General features: G+C 34.7%; 1 protein-coding gene across 1 annotated transcript in view; it reads right to left on the minus strand.

Annotated features, from left to right (window-relative positions):
- LOC111043345 (mucin-19) overlaps positions 1–18695 on the minus strand; it is a 320347-nt gene that overhangs the window by 64930 nt on the left and 236722 nt on the right. The gene's annotated exons all lie outside the window — the stretch shown is intronic.

Here is an 18695-nt window from a genome sequence, read left to right on the forward strand (position 1 = left end):
GGTTGAGGAAGGGAACTCAGTTCCCGAAAATTTCCGTTTATAATGTAAGTTTGTAAGTGTTTTCAATCTATTTATATCTTGTGTCTCCTGTTTTGATCTATATTACAAACTTTAAGGTGCATACAGATATACGCGCCGCGAACATGAGCAATTCAATTTTAATCCGTTGATTATATCTGTAGTTTTACAGAAACGGTAAGCTACAAATATAAAAAGCTTGGCATCAGCTGATCAAAAGTGAATTACTCATGTTCGCGGCGCGTAAATCTGTACGCACCTTTATAATGGCAGTGTTTGATTATCAATGGTATTGCTATCCTCGTCTTTCATTCAACAAAGCGGATAGCGCTATCTCTTTATCGCTTTGCTCTGTTGCCAGATCGTCTTTCAACAATGTAGAATTAATAATTGATAAAATATTTCATCTCATTCATGTAAATTGATTACGAAATTATTGGAAAATATAATTTCTTGCTTAATAAAATATAATTTATTATTTTAAACGAGAATGGACAATTAATATTACCTCAATAAACCTGTATCAGCTACCGTCTATAGAAGGCATTGACACGATAGAGGTTCGGCAACGTTTTTATCCTATCTTTCTCCACTGTCATTATAACGTGGATGAACAATTAATATTACATCAATAAACCTTTATCAGCTACCGTCTATAGAAGGCATTGACACGACAGAGGTTCGGCAACGTTTTTCTTCTATCTTTCTCCACTGTCATTATAACGTGGACCTCACTATAGGAAAGTATTCTCTGTCTTCTATGGAAATAGGCTCGTCAATCAATAACAAGTCACATAATTATACTGCAGAAACAAACAATCTACAGCATATAAACCATAATTTCACATACCACTCATTATTTCACCCAACCAAGATTAATCATTCATCAGATTCATTTCCCCTCTCAGCTCCGAAAACAATCACATTCACTGTAATTCTTGTTTTTTGTACTTCTGAATATTGTTTGTTTTCTATTAAGTTAGGTTGTAGTAACCGGTCCGGAATTCTGTTCCAAATTGTCTTTTCTGTGTATTGATTTTATTCAAATACTGTATGTACAATAGTCCGAAATATATTACTTTCAACATTAAAAGGGTAAACCGATTACTTAGTTTGTAGCATGGACAGAGAGGTTAGTGGAGAGGAGTAAGCATGCTGCGCACAATTGGGTACTGAAACAAAAGTAGGGAGGGAGAATGCTGTTAGGTAGTGGGTGTGATTGGTGGAGGAAAGAGCATCGGGTCTCTCTGTCGTCGAGAGAGAGCCGTGTAAAAAGTAATATCTCTTGGACTTTAATCGATTAAAGTGCGAGATAAATTACTTTTAACATGAAGAGGAGAAACCCATTTCTCCGTCCACAGTTTGTAGCGTAGACACAGACGGACATCCTGCGCACAATTGGATGCGCCATGTCATTTTGCTTCATGTTCTTGTGATGAAAACATCTCTGTAACATACAAAAACCAATATACCTGCTGACCAGTACACTACTTGGAACATTGCCAGCAATTGATGGAGGGGAGTGTTGCCGCGTCGCGTTACAAAGCTCTCTCACTCAGACACAAAAGAAGGAGAATGCTGCTAGGTAGTGGGAGTGATTAGTGGAGGATAGAGCATCGGACCTCTCCGTCTTCGAGAAAGAGCCGTGTTAAAAGTAATTTATCTCACACTTTAGTTATAATTGAATTGAAAAATGACATGATGAAACGGAAGTGCATTGACATCATTCTACGACGGTTATAATGAAGAAATATGCAACCGGATTAGAATAATGAAAACACAAATTGAAGTCTCTGAATATCTCTATCTCATATCGTAATATCTTCTTATGGTGAGGTCCACGTTATAATGACAGTGTACGATTGACAATACTGTTGCTGTCCTTTTCTATCATACAACAAAACAGATAGCGCTATCTCTCTCTAGCTTTGCAATGTTGTCAGTTTGCCAGAATGTTAGCCGCCATTATTCAGGTATGTATAAAAATAAAAATCTGATATCAGTTATAGCTAAGCAAATTTTTGAATCAAAATATGAAAAAATATTTTTTCTTGATTAATTTAGCATTATATTGATTATTTTATCAAGGAAATGATAATTATTATTAGATCAAATTTAATGGGATGAATTGGGTAACAGCTGTGTACACTCAGTGGCAGAATAGAGAGACTTGGCAACGTTTTTCTCCTATCTTTATCACTGCCATTATAACGTGGACCTCACTATAGAATAGTTATCATCATTGCATTCAACAAAACTCATAATCTTCTATAATACTGTTGTGCACTTATAGACATGTGCACTAATACACTGTATAAACTGTTTTGGAAAATAGTGCGTAGAACATACAAAATTGTAAATGTGTGGATGGGTTATGGGTTAACATCAGAACAGTAGAACCAGGAGAAAGAGACAGTAGCTATTGCTTCTATTTCAATCTGTGATATTATGCTGTAGTGAGATCAACTTCAAACTATCAGCAATGGATGAATGGTATTATATACAGCACGCAGACAGTCTCAGTTAATTTCAGTATAGCAACGACCACTGACAAGCAGTCATAGCACCACACAAACACACACACTCCCACACTTTAGCACACTCTCGCTCTCTCACACTTTCTCTCTCTCTCTCACTATGAATTATTCAATGTGCACTACGCACATAAGTTGCCTTGCTGCACCCTGACCAACATTTATTGTTATCATTATCACACACATCAACTTAATACAGTTTTACTAGAATTCAGTCTCTCTCCCATTCCGTGTTTTCTTGTGTAAACAGAAATAATGAAATGTATGAATAAATAAAAATATCACCGTAAAATGCAAGCCAACTAGACATCTGGATAGGGCAAGTTGAGAAGAGTTCAAACCCCATTATTGGGTGACCGGAACTTTGGGACCAACTAGGAAAAATAAGAATTTTGGGACAAAGTCTGGGGTCTTGCAACCCGAAAATTGCAACTTCGACTCAAATTTTCCAGTGTTTTCATGTGGGTGTCTGAAATCTCTAGTACAATTTAGTGAGAGACCCATGAAATCTACGTAACTTCAAATTTTCCTTCTTCAATTAGAGAGCATTTTTTCAAATGTTTAGCGAATATTGTACATTAAAGCTATTGAAATATTATAAGTTAAAGGCTCGGCTGCATAAAGGCCTGTTGAATTTTAATCATGATTAAATGCTACGAGAATCAGTGTAAGCTTTTTGAAAAGAAGGCTTTTCTGATTGGTTCTTGACACATTTAATTACGGTTTAAATTTAACTGGATTTTGTGCAACCGGGCCGACAAGATGAAGTTACAGTCAAAATACGGTTATAATTTGTTTAACTTACATTTTTAAGAACAAGTTTATTTATAAAGTTACTATGAGTTTACTTATCAATTTTTAAGAACAAGTTTCCTTCCACATGTCAAAATTATGAAAAATGAACGGTAGTGCTTGTCAAAGCGTTCTAATAAAAGTTAAAATCAATAAAAATCAACCAATTCAAGTTCCAGTTGATCTTTTCATGATCTGAAAGAGGTTGATCACTTTTGATCTGAAAGAGGTTAACGTGTATTTTTGGTCATAAAAGTTGATAAGTTTTAGTAAAAGGCTTGTTGATGAGGTTATCGTTTCACTTACGTATCAAAAATCAATTTCTTGAGCTTTCAAGGATAAAAACTGAAAATATCCTTACAAATATTCTCAATTATTTCATTGAGACAGCATTTTCAATAATGTATCGACATTGTACACAATGCAAAACCAAGCTGAAATGGTGGCCCAAGTCGATGCAAAAATTATGCAATACTATCAGCTGTTCTTCTACAAATTTCAAAACTTCTACTACGAATATTATTATAATCAGTTTATTTTGGTAAGAACTCAGCAAATTCAAAAATAGAAGATGAAATAGTTTGCAGTTTAATCTTTAATTTTACACAGTAAAGTTAACGAATTTTCCAGCTAAAACCCAGAAATACTACAGGAAAAATGTATTCCGAGCCTCGCTCATACAATTCGATCAGAGACAAGAATAATATAGTTATTCTATCTTGCTTATCCTTAATCTATGATTCGATGTACTCTAGGTGCGGTACATTGTACCAACTCAATAAGCTCATCAACTAAGCAGTTGAAACACTAACTTGAGCTAGTAAGTTAAATTATACATTCTCGTAATAAAAATACACTCGTATTTCGTATACAAAATTCTATAAAATTTACAATTTCCGAGGGAATTACATTTTTCCAAAAATGGTCAGCAGCAACTCAATTCAAGGCGCCGACTCCATGGGGCCCGAGGGGCTCAAGCCCCCCTAAAGAACTAAATTGGTGCCCCCCCCCAATAATTTGTCAACAGAACTAAATCCAAATTAAACAGAACTAAATCCAAAAATTGGACTTTTTGAATAGGTAATAATAATATTTTATTCCGAAATCTTCATGTTATTTTTAGTTTTGTACGTTAATTTTTAGCATAATATAGTGTCAAAAAAAGTGAAATGTATTTTTTTTTTGTATGCCTACAATCAAGAATGTTATTGGCCATAAAACAACATTACAAAATGTAGTCTAAGCAATAGGCTTCGTTAATAATATGTAAAATATCACTAGGTAGGCTATATCAAACGATCAAATTTACACATACTCATTAAAATATTCCAGGTACATTTACATTTTACATTCCTTAATCACAACATCAAATTAATGATTGGGAGAGAATCAACAGGATAAACCCAAAACTGTTCCTCTCCCTAATTTTGATATCAACAGCAATATTACCTATGTTCCATGTACTGCTTAGTTAAATAAAGCATTTCTAGGTCTAGAAAAATTCAGAACTTTTCCGGGGAAGGACCCCCCGGTTGAAGCCCCTCCCCCCAATATTTTTTTGGCGCCTATGACTCAAGTAATAATATTATCTGTTAGATGATATTTATCTGTTTCATCAAAAGAAGATGAAAAGATCAAACTTTTTAAAAGATTGAGATTATGCTACAGACAGAAGAAATTTGCTTTGTCTCATTGTCTCTGATAATACTCACAGATTCATGTTTGGGCTGTTTTTTTCTCCAGCTTTGAATAGAACATGGAGGAGGATGATGTTTAGCAGATCGATGCAAAAGCAAAAATCAACTTGTTGCTTTCCATAGCAAGGAAATAGCCTGTTCTATTATTGTAGTGGCTTCGAAAAAAGTGCAAGCTGGCAATCTGCCATCAAAGCTGGTGGCTCCCCTCCCACCAACTCATCCTATCACTCCCTCTCACAGGCTTTCTCACTCTTTGAAACCCAATTATAGATTCAAGATTTCATGTTTAAATAGTACATTTTTAATTTGACAACTATATATGACTTAAGTTGAAATAAAAACGTAATATCTAAAAGCTTTACCAAGTTTTTTCTATTTACCCATATTTGAATAAGATAATCTTCTACAAGACTCTTTCAACTGAGGAATAAATGCAACAACTTTTGTAACAAGTGTCAATGAACTTCCAAGTCCTTGATTCTTGAAAGTTGTTTCAAGTTCTCAGTCACGTTTCACAGTAGGCTATATATATATATATATATATATATATATATATATTATATATATATATATATATATACATACACTATCGACACATTGTTATAATATAATTTATTATTATATCACTCAATTAGTCAATCAGCTAATATAAATTGACCTATCGAGTCACCTTTTCAGCTATTTAGCTAGCATAAACTGAAGTCAGTGATCTGCTTAAAAGCTTGATTAGCTTCTATTCTACTTAATTATAGTTATACTTAATTATCACTGTGTTGTTTTTATTATTATTTAACATTGACTATTAAATTCTAGAAGATATTCATGAACGTTTTCTTATCATATTTTTGGAAAAATTATTTCAGTTCAGTTCCAGTCATTCGATTTGATCTAGTTTGTTAAGGTGCGTACATGTTAGGCCACGAACATGAGCAATTCACTTTTAATCAGCTGATGCCAAGCTTTTTATATCTGTATTTTACAGTTTCTGTAAAAATACAGATATAGTCAGCTGATTACAAGTGAATTGCTCATGTTCGCGGCGCGTATATCTGTATGCACCTTTACAAACTAGATCAAATCGAATGACTTGAACTGAACTGAAACAAGTTTTCCAGAAATATGATAGAAAACGTGTATGAATATCTGATAAAATTTAATAGTCAATGTTAAATAATAATAATAACACAGTGATAATTAAGTATAACTGTAGTTACATAAGACATTGAAGTAACTTTGATGTCTACAAGGGCTCAGAGAAATAATGCACATAGTCACAAAAAGCAAATTTTACAGGATAACGTTTCCGAAGAAAATGCTACTTGAAATCTGTTCATTTTTCCTCTGAGTGACCTTGTTTGTTATTACATGTCAAGCCAAGGGCCTTGTGCGTTACTACTTTGTATGCTATTTCTTCTGCTTATATCTAGGAACATGTTCAATATATATCTCTGTATGATTTTGCATGGCAATAGTACAGCATGATAGCCTACTGAGGCCCGCCGCAAAATAGACCCACGCTAATCCACGAAGAGCAACCCACGCCGTGGGATGTTTTGTAAACCATTACTTGGATTCTCCAGACATCTGTGTAATACATGCAATGAATAATCCACTTGTCAGCTGATTGATTATGAATAACTTTATAGCTATGGAATGTTTTGTAAACCATTGCTAGGCTTCTCCAGACATCAGTGTAATACATGCATTGAATAATCCACTTATCAGCTGATTGATTATGAATAATTCTATAGCTATGGCTTACAAAACTATATAAATGTAAACTATATAAACTATAGCTATGGTTACTGTGTTTTTCTTATTATTATCAATAATATTATAACTATTTTTTCCTTTTTTTTAACTCAATATTGTATTGTACAAATATGTAAAGGAGACAGATTTGGGGTGACCCCCGTTGTCTCCATTTATGAATAAATAAATAAATAAATAAATAAATTAATTAATAAATAAAACATCCCACGGCGTGGGTCTACTTTGCGGCGGGCCTAACTGTTGCAATGTAAATCTCAATTTTGATCATTTTGGACTATGTGCGTTATTCCTCTGATCCCTTTAATTACTGTGTTTATGTAAACAGTAAAAGTGGTTTCAAGTAGCAGGGAGATATTTCTCATCAAGCCGATAATAAACGTCTGAAGATCTGCAACAAAGTTGAATACTGTCTCAAACTTAGGGGAGGAGAGGACTTCAAAAATAGACCAGTCATTGACTGTGTGCTCGCTATCCATTGGGCTCGTGCCTGCGTTTTTTACCCCACCGTTCTTTTTGCGAAATTGATTTTACTTGTGCTGCGGTGAATCACCCTTGAAATAGGATGAGAGGCGGTGGGAGGGAGGGGGTGAATTGGGAGTAGTAGTAGATGAATGGTGTGCTTTGAGGGAGTTATTGTTGTCAGAGGGAGGACGTCTCTCCTTTCCTTTCGCTGTCCCATAGGGAAACACTAAGCCCTACTATGCAAATGAGAGTAGTTTTCGGGACTAGACCTCCTCCTACTCCTCCTCCTCCTCCTCCCCCCCAACCGATGGACCGAATCTATGGCATGCGTACGGCACGCATACTCCTACGAGTGCGTGTGACACCCGAAACGCGTCTGTTGTTGAATAATTAACAATAAACTTCACTAATGATCTGGTAGCAGTTGAACGGCAAATAATTGATGCCACCAAATCATACCTACCACTAATACTACTACTACCAAATGTATACTATATTATATAGTGTTATAGTATAGTGTAGAGCATACATTTACTCCTACACTCAGACGAATGAGTCTTGTAGAGGTATTACAGTAGCATGGTCTGTATTTCAATGTAACCTTTGTCCTTTTGTGTTTCTTTTGTGTCCTTTTCTGATTTTTACTCTAATATTGACGTATGAAGGAGGCTCCTTTTTCCTTTTATATTATCTTTGAAAACATTAAAAGATTCGTGTTGAAAATGGATTCTAAAAATCCGAAAGCACTCCACAGTGAGTAGTAGTTTAAATAACTAATATTCAAAGATACTAGTACTTCTGTGAACTGTAGACCTCGCGCAGTTATAACGACATCCCAAACCATAAGCACTTCCATACTGATACACTAACTATTTATTTGATCAGATCATGCTTACACAAGATTTGATTATCATATAACGCTTTCCGGAATTTAGCGCGAGAAAACCAGAAGACATCTAGGCGCCCAGACAAGCTGTTATAAGTTCTTTGCATCCTATTTAATAGGGCATAAAAATTGCATTCAATGAGGCATGCGATTTATAGTCTACACAGATGTTAATTTTTTACCAAGTTACATTGAGATATTGAATTGCATGCGTCATGGCATGCAATTTATAGTCAACTCGACAGCTCATTTATGATGAATAATTCTATAGTCTGATTTTTACTCTAATATTGACGTATGAAGGAGGCTCCTTTTTCCTTTTATATTATCCTTGAAATGTAAAATTTCCCAAAACCTTGTATATACGTCAAGGCGCAATTTAAAAAGGAACATACCTGTCAAATTTCATGAAAATCTATTACCGCGTTTCGCCGTAAATGCGCAACATAAAAACATATAAACATTTAAACCTTTAAAAATTTTAACATTAAGAGAAATGCCAAACCGTCGACTTGAATCTTAGACCTCACTTCGTTCGGTCAATTAGACTGTAGTGTCGTTAAAATAGTTCACAAAAAGATTATTACTTTCAGTTCGTCATGGATAATGAAATAGATGAGTAACCTTTGTTTTTTTATGGAATAAAGAATATTTTAATCTGAATATGAATAGTATAGTATAGCATAATGATAGTGTTAAATTAAAAGCACTATAGTGAGGTCCACGTTATAATGGCAGTGGATAAATATAGGAGAACAGCGTTGTCGATTCTCTGCCTTATTAATTATATTTCTGCACTGTTAAAAACAGATTTGGCATCGTTGCGGAGCTAGAATAGGATATTACTACCTGCTTTTTCAAATTATAGACAAGGATAGCAATATCAAAGTTAATCAAATACTGTCATTATAACGTGGACCTCACTATTACACTATACCTGTGTCCAGCCATCATTTCACCTAGGAGACATGCCAAGTATTAACAATCAATTATACACGATAATATTATTGGGAACGTGAAAGGAAAAATATTGTTATACTGAGGATCACGTTATGATGGAAGTATTTGATTAGCATTGGTGCTGCTATCCTTGTTTATCATTCGACAAAGCAGATAGCGCTATCTTTTTCTAAGTTAACAATGTTGCCAGATCGTTTTTCAACAATGTAGAAATATAATTAACTAGTGACCTCCTGGGTTGGATAACTCGTTGTACTGATCTTTGAAATCCGCAATTTGTAATAATTTGACCGAGCGAAGTGAGGTCTAAGATTCAAGTCGACGGTTTGGCATGTTTAAATGTTTATATGTTTTTATGTTGCGCATTTACGGCGAAACGCGGTAATAGATTTTCATGAAATTTGACAGGTATGTTCCTTTTTAAATTGCGCGTCGACGTATATACAAGGTTTTTTTGGAAATTTTGCATTTCAAGGATAATATAAAAGGAAAAAGGAGCCTACTTCATACGTCAATATTAGAGTAAAAATCAGACTATAGAATTATTCATCATAAATCAGCTGTCGAGTTGACTATAAATTGCATGCTATGACGCAAGCAATTCAATACCTCAATGAAACTTGGTAAAAAATTAGCAGCTGTGTAGTGTAGACTATAAATTGTATGCCTCATTGCATGCCTCATTGAATGCAATTTTTATGCACTATTAAATAGGATGCAAAGAACTTATAACAGCTCGTCTGGGCGCCTAGATGTCTTCTGGTTTTCTCGTGCTAAATTCCGGAAAGCGTTATTATGATAATTAATCTTGTGTAAGCATGATCTGATCAAATAAATAGTTAGTGTCAGTGTGGATGTGCTTATGGTTTGGGGCGTCGTTATAACTGCTCGAGGTCTACTGTTCACAGAACTACTAGTAATACAGAGTTGGTAGAAATTATGAAAACCGCTAAATATTTATTTTATAAGAATAATCTGACAGTAGATTTCATGGGGATCCTATACGAAATAGGAAGAACTACTTTCCTGTCGCTTCAGAACTTTTGTCCACCATCTTGGATCCGTCATATGAATCCAAATTCATTTTTGAATCCATTACAGTTTTTCAAATGAGACCATGGTCATGTGATTAACGCTTGTTCAATTAACAAAATATTTTATCTCAACCATGAAAATTCATTATTTATTAATTTATACATTGATAAATACAATATAATTCTCAACTATGAATGATTGGGGAAAGGAACAACAGGCTTGAAGCCCAAAACTGTTCCTTTCCCAAATTTAGATAGAAATTGTCCCAAATAGGTTATGCTTACACTTCAAGATTTTTGTAAAATATTGAGTCCAAAATATTGTGACTATTATTATAAATATTATTTATATAATACTATAAATATTATTCAATCATTGGAAAATATTTTTTCTTGACGAATAAGATATAATTGATTATTGAACACAATAATGAACAGTTAAGGTAATATAACATAAGATATGCCGGAATCAGCTGAACATCTATAGAAGGCAGTGGCAAGGTAGAGAGTCAGCAACTCTGTTCTCGTAGATTTCTCCACAGCCATTATAACGTGGACCTCACTATACACGTCTAATATTATTTATTTATTCATTTAGTAATATCTGTACCAATCAATCAATCACCTTTCTATGATGACTGACATGAAATGATTATTGGAATTCAATAAGATAATAAGAATTGGTAAACGTGAATTGTCCACTCAAATATGAATTGTATGATCAAACAACATAGCAGAGGTCTCATTCAATGCTGTCGCAGAAATTTCATGTTGAAAGAAATAAATGAATGAATACAATCCGCAGTTTAAGTCATCATCATGGAGACAATAAAGTATGTGATGGCAACAGTAATGATTACAATATTGAAGAAGAAGAAGAAGAAGAAGAAGAAGAAGAAGAAGAAGATGATGATGATGATGATGATGATGATGATGATGATGATGATGATGAAAAAGAAGAGGAAGAAAATGTTGATGATGATTATGTTTGGGAAGTAGTTGTCAAGTAGTTTCGGATGTCGTGTTTAATTTGTCAGAGCAGACGTGCAACCTTATCATTATCATCATCATCATCACCATCATCATCATCAGCTTCAAAAGAGATTGAGAATTGAAGCAGCGAATACTGGAGTAGAAAAGGACGAAGAAGAAGGAGAAGAAGAAAGATATTGGAGTGGAGAAGTCAACACGGCTAAGTTGTTAAGCACAACAAAAGAATCTATGAAACTTTCACGGCCAAGCAGTGTACACACCAAAAGGCCGCGATTCCGACAAGAAAAAGGAAATGAGAGAGAGACAAGAGAAAAAGAGCGTAAGAGAATGCAAGGAGAAAGAGAGAGGTGGATAGGAGAGTGTGTGAATGCTTAGCTACAGATGCTGTGTTGAAGAGGAGTTGAAATGGATTTTCTAGGAGACTGTTGGGGATGGGGTGGTGAGTAATAAGACAAGGGGTTTGCTCAGTCCCTCTCTCTCACACGATCCCCATATCCTTCTCAACTCCCTTATCACCTACTGCATATCCTAATCATATTTGTTCGTACCCACACTCATATACAGAGACAATCTTCATCATCAGCACCCTATTGCCTCATTCTCGGTGCTTTATCTGTGAAACATCTTTGTGTTATGTACAAATTATGTGATCAACAGATATGTGGTAACAGTTTAGTATTAATTGATTGATTATATGCGTTTATTAGGGCGGAGTTAGGACTCTATAGTGAGGTCCACGTTATAATTAATTAATTTATTTATTTATTTATTAGGTTATCACAAACAATACAATGATCGGAAAAGAAAAACAGGCTATTGCCCAAAACTTCTTCAATTGCCTAATTTAGTTTCAAATTGTCCAAATGCAGTCGAATCTCTGTATAACGAATTCGATTATCCCGAGAAAAAATTCGCTGCCGAGAGGTATTCGTTATTGAGAGGTTCTGTCAAGAAAATTGCCACGATCCTATGGATCTTAAAGTATCGTATCACGGCGGTAAATAAATGAATATGGTACGTAAAACATATCATCGTGAACGTAGGTAGGGTACCTATTAGGCCAATATTAATATGGAAATTTGAAAATTCATGCTGTTGAAAAAACATGTTTTTTGAATATTTGTAGAACGTAATAAGTAAGTAAACTTACCAATTGTCAGATAATTTTGAAAGCCTCTAGAACTTCTTGATCTGACGGATTCTTCTCCTCAGGTTCGTCACAGTCATCATCATCATCATCATAGTCAGTTCAAAGAATTGAATTGTGTGACAAAAGCAAGAATGGGAAAGTCCAGTCGTTCACCTGCCTGGTCTACAATAATGACAAGCTCTTGGAATTCAATTTCCAGTAACTTGCATTCAATTTTCGACATGTGTTTCACCCTCTATCGACTGTCTACCACTCTATCTTCTTCCTACCTGAATTTCCATTATTTTTAGTCTATTGACCTTTCTGCTGAAATTAAAAATTCCATGAAAATGACCGTCTGCTTCCTATACACACTACACTTTGTATGTTGAAGTCAAGAGAAAACTTTGTTGTTGAGAGGTTCGAAATTCGTTAAAATAGAGGTAAATAAGCAGAAAAACTTTAAAATGTCATGGGACCATGTGGATTTCGTTAAGTGGAGGTTCGTTATAGAGAGGTTCGACTGTATTATACATACGTTATGTACATTTCAATTTCTACACCAAATCACAATCTGAAAATATAAATTAAAATAAAACAAACAATTTTAAAATTTGGATAGATTGACAATAAAACTTTCGTAAAAACATGAAACAAACTAAATTCACAAAATAAATAATGTCAGTTGAGAAAGATAGCAGAACAACGTTGCCGATCCTCTGTCTAGTGAATGCCGTCTATAGACGGTAGTTGAAACAGGTTTATTGATGTAATATCAACTGTTCGTTCTCGTTAAAAATTTAATAATAAATTATATTTTATTAAGCAAGAAATTAAATTTTTCATTAATTTCATAATTAAGAAGGAATATTTTCTTACTTCATTATTAATTCTACATTTTTAAAAGACGATCTGGCAACAGAGCAAAGCGAGAAAGAGATAGCGCTATCTGTTTTGTTGAATGATACACAAGGATAGCAATACCATTGCTAATCAAACACTGCCATTATAACGTGGAACACACTATAGGTTCTCTCTGTCACACAACCCTAAAGTTGTGTAGTATAGTGTTGTAGTAAAATTAAATATGTTGATCTGCTGCCTGTATTGTTGTAAAGGAGACGTGATAGATAATCATTTGACAGCCTACTGAGCAACTGACGGACGTATGCAGACAAAAATTTGGGAGAGGAATAGCTCAAGGTTACCTTATTTTTTCTCTCCCTATCATTTTGATAATGTACTTATTGTATGAATCAATAAAGAATAAAGTATAAAAGTAAGAAAAAAATAAATAAAGACGGAGGAAAAATCCCTGTTCAAGTTAGGCCGGAGTTCACGGGTTTCACTTATTGAATCTGATGTAACATTGAATGAATCTATGTGTTTATAGTTTGTGTAAAATGAGATTAGACTTGGCCCTCCATCCGGAGAAATTACATGGTTGCCAATTCGTGTAAAATTGCAACTTTCTCAAATTTCCAATTCAACGTCAGAATTGGAGGTAGAATCGATCATTATCGATTAGATTCAATAGTGTCCTAGAACCACTCATTAGATTCACTTACCAAAAATATTGTATGACAATGTATTTGGGAGTGCCATAGAACTTAAATTCTGTATAATTAGGTTTTAAAGGTAAAAAAAAAGATTAGGGTGGTTAGGTTTTGGATTTTGAATGGCAATAATATCTTGATATTATTTTGAAATGTGTTGATAATTATTAATGACATGATAAACACACATAACGAAACGTTGAAATACTCGCACTTTTGAGATATCGCACTTGAATGAATAAATTTGCCAAAAAACAAAAAAGCTTTACAAAAGCTTTTAGTTAATTGAATAACTATCTTAAAAATTGATAATTTCAGAAAATTTTTGATTCACTAGATCAACAATATCATGAAGAATCTATCCTCTAAATCTCATGGATACATCTCCAACCGAATTTGAAATGTTCTGTCCCAAAAATTCAAACATCAGACGCTCATATCTCAAGAAGTAATGATCGGAAAAAAATGTTTTCCTGAGAAAACTTATACATTTTAATAGCTTGATTATATACAAATCGAAAAACTCTTAAAAATATCACGAGTAGAAAGTTTATTTTTAGCCTTTGCAAAGCCTTAAATATTATCCTCCTCCCTTACATTGTAAATTTGGATGATCAGCTATAAGACAAAAATAGATCGTTATAGACGAATACTTGAAATGATATACAATACCAGAAACAATCACTTGTATAGATAATTGAATCAATAGCTTTTTCATTATATAAATTAAACTTAGTTAATTGAAGTTAGTATTGAAATTTATTCAAAATAACGATTCAACAACATGAACCGCAGCACATTGCATCAATAACGAATGAAATGCCAATAAAATAGAAGACTTGAACAAATGTTTAGAATAGGGAAGAGAACGGAATGCAAAAGGGGGGGACGGAAACATGTCGCGAAATAAATCTGAATATATTACGAGATCAATTTAGGAGAGAGTGAAGAGGTGTGTGTAAAAGAAAAAGAGATGAATGGACAGAGAGAGAGACAGATGGAGTGTGATTGTGTGTGAGAGAGGACGAGGATTCAGAGAGTGAGAAGGAAAGAATGAAGAGGAAATATGCAGCTGAATTGTGTGGATTGCAAGTGGAATGTCCATCGATCTGACCCACATTGGGCTAAAGCAGTATTCACTGTATAGAATTATAGCAGTATATACAGTAGGTAGGTCTACTGTCCAAGGCCACTACCCTAATGTGCTAAAAAGGACTGGATCACTCTTCTTTAACGGAACAAGATCTGGCTGATTATCACTACAGTAGGCATACCAGATGGTGATTTCAAGATGATTGAGAATAATTTTAGAGTTTCAAGTTCTTTATTGAACCACTATAAAGTATTTCCTCAAGATTCATCTACGTTAAACGCTAATCCACGACCACAAGTAGGCATGTTCGCATTCAATGTAACGGGCTTCATTACGGGTTTAAACCAACAGCTGATGTATCTCCGTTTATAAAAACCGAGATGGTACATATGGGCCTCAACCTAATCGATGTTATCGACTACGGAAGTTGGAGATGTTCACGATATACTATAGTACATTTTTATTCAAATTTTAAATGAATTTGAAGGGACAGGAATTTTCCATTACGCAGAAACATTACCTACTTAGCAGATAACAATCAATTTATTTTATTTTTATAAGAAGTGCACTCCAATAGGGCTTACGCCTAGGTATACCTACAGTAACTATATAAACCATGGTTTATATAACCTAACCTAACCTAACATATAAAAACCATAAAACCTATAAACCATGGTTATATAGTTACTGTGAGTGTACCCCAACGTTGGTAGACAGTCTACTTACTATGGGTGTGCCCATCTTTATTTCGCTAACAAATAATGTTAAAATATGTTTCATTTCGAAGTGGATTTCCATTTTTATTTTTAGATGGTTACAATGTTTAGCAATAATGTATTATGTTGTGCGAAATAGATTAATTTTTGAATTGAGAAAAAAACATTGCATTAACGATTTTTTATAAACAAAAAGGATAGAAAGCATGAAAAAAGATAGCTAATAATATTAGTAGTCACCTGGGCCCTGTTGCATGAGAAAATACAAGCATAGAGAAAAGATAGCATAAGAAGATATCCCACGGTATAGATCGGTTATGTTCCAAATTTCGAGTCGATTTTTGGTTGAATCAAGCCTATTACAGACTACTTTTGTCTATTATAACCGTTTTGGCCGGGTAATAATAATATAATATCGAGTGACTTAGCTGGTTCAGTCTGGTGTCAGAGTTTTCAGGTTGCAACTGATCAATTTCAGGGAACTCTAACCTGAAAACTGCTTTTTAGGCAGCCAGGACCGACAGTTATCGTGTCCATCAGAAACACGGATGTTTGGCCGGGTGAGTGTTGAAAAACTCCAGTATTGAAACTACCAGCATAACATTGTTTCACGAAAAAGAAATACTAGGATTATATTGGCTTGAGTTAACAGTGGAATTTGCAAGATAAACGCCCTGTACAATGGATAGTGATAACTACTTATGCTATATTTTATCTATGATTTTACATTGGATTAATTTCAATTTTCTGCAAAGATCACAACTAAAATCTGAATCTGTGCAAATAGACCAAACCAAGAACATACAGGAATTCTACATACCGGGTACTTAATTGAATGACCAAGTGCATACATTGAGAAGCAAAGTGAATTACGTTGAGTGTCTTCTCAACTCTATCGCAGAAAATTCGCATCATGCAATATATTTGAATGCTATCAGTCAAATTGAATGTGTTACAGTAGCATCAATCAATAGTATCTGATAAATCTGCATACCAGATTATCATATACTAGTGACTTCCAGGGTTGGAGAACTTCCTCAAGAAGTGTTTCTTTGTAAGCCATGAAACGCGCAACTTTTACTTATAGAGAGTTGATGAAAATCATGGAACAGCAAAATATTTTTCTTCAACAAGAATAATAATTCGACAGTAGGTTTCATTGGGGATCCTATTTGAAATGGAAAATTACTCTGTCGCTTTAAAATCTTTCACCCTCATATGAATTCATTTTTTATTTCAATGAGAAAGTGGTCATGCAATGTGATACATGATTTCGCATGAAGGACGACTCTGTGTGATACCTCTCAAATTATAGCCTCAGCTGATTACGAATGAATGAATGGAAAAACTTTAGTAGTCGCATGCAATAAATTCTTCAGCCGACTAATGAAAAAAAATGTTATATCCACTTTCAAATTTATTTTCATATCCTGAAAAAGGACAAAGGAGTGAGTCAATTTTGGTGTCCAACGAACTTTACCATAGCCAACTCTAATACAGGTATTGCAGGTAATACCTCTAATACCTGTATTACAGGTAATACCTCTAATACCTGTATTACAGGTAATACCTCTAATACCTGTATTACAGGTAATACCTCTAATACCTGTATTAGAGGTGGCTATGACTTAACACATTAAGGGTCGGTTTCCGAGCTCGGGATTTGACCAAGTTCTAGACTTTAAACAGCTGGAGTCAGAAAATTGGCTTTCCGAAACGGGGCGTAGTCGTAGTCATAGTCACATTTGAATTAAATTTCAAAAAAAACTAGAAAATTAAACACAAAATAAAATAATTAGAAAATAGTGTCAAGTTTCAGCTATTTTGAATTATTTAGAAATGTTTAATTTCGTCAAGGAAAAACGTTTCCAATTATAGAAATGAGAAAATAAAAACTGCGACTACGCCCGTTTCGGGAAGCTAATTTTCTGACCCCAGCTGTTTAAAGTCTAGAACTTAGCTGAATTCCGAGCTCGGAAACCGACCCTAAAAGGTTTGAAGAATACGTGTTCAAAATTTGAAGCTGATTGATCAATTCTTTCCAAAGTTATTGTAGAACATACAAACAGACGGACAACGACTTTGGTCTTCAGTAAGTCAAAAGTGAGAACTTTTTACGGCTCGCTCAATTATTCATTAACACAAAAATAGTGATTCATAAGCCAACATAAAAGTTTCATATATAGGAAATCATTCAAAAGACGAATGAGACACGAAATGAAATGAATGGAAGTGAAGGGTGGGGGGAGATGAGGAGGATGAATGGAACTTGAGAGAGTAATGAGGAATGACAAGAGGGGGCGCAACTTACCTCAACCACCCTCCCTCCTCCTTACAACGTCTACCAGCTACTTCTCCATCGATTCCTCCTCCTCCCACTTCTTCTCCTCCTACTCTTCCACCTACTCCTCCATCACATTCTACTACTCCTTCTCATCCTTCTTCGCATCCTCATCCTCCTTCTCCACATTTCCCACCACCCTTCCACCCCATTCCGCCACCTACCCTCATTCTCCTTCTCATTCCTCCTCCTCCTTCTCCTCCTCCTCATCCTCCTCCTCCTCCTCATTCTACTTCTCATCCTCATCCTCCTCCTACTCCTCCTTCTCCTCCTCAAACAAGGGAATTTCAGTAGCAATACAATTGGAGAGGGAGCATGCTTGCACTTGTGCGTTGGCAAGTGTACTCGAGGCACAGAACTGATTAGGAAAGCGCGTTATCAATTAATCACTGCCTCACACTAGATGAGGAACGCCGACATTATGAGGTACTGTAGCTGTATGAGCATTTGACGAGTGATGTCAACTACAACCTGAGGATTGTAACTCCTGGCTACTATGTTGTAGCGGGAGTTCCTCAGACTCAGACGTGCCATATCTCAAATGTGCAAGTGTATGAAATTAGATGAACAAAACCTAAAGGCTTCTGTTATTTGTTTAATTAGATTACAAAGGTGAAATAAATGGTTAAGGAGGTTAGGTTTTCAAGTTTGTAGGCTTTTGAATGGCAATAAGTTAATATTATTTGAAATGTTTTGTTGATTTTAGATAAA

Source organism: Nilaparvata lugens, chromosome 1, assembly GCF_014356525.2.
Source record: "Nilaparvata lugens isolate BPH chromosome 1, ASM1435652v1, whole genome shotgun sequence".
Taxonomy (NCBI): Eukaryota; Metazoa; Arthropoda; class Insecta; order Hemiptera; family Delphacidae; genus Nilaparvata; species Nilaparvata lugens.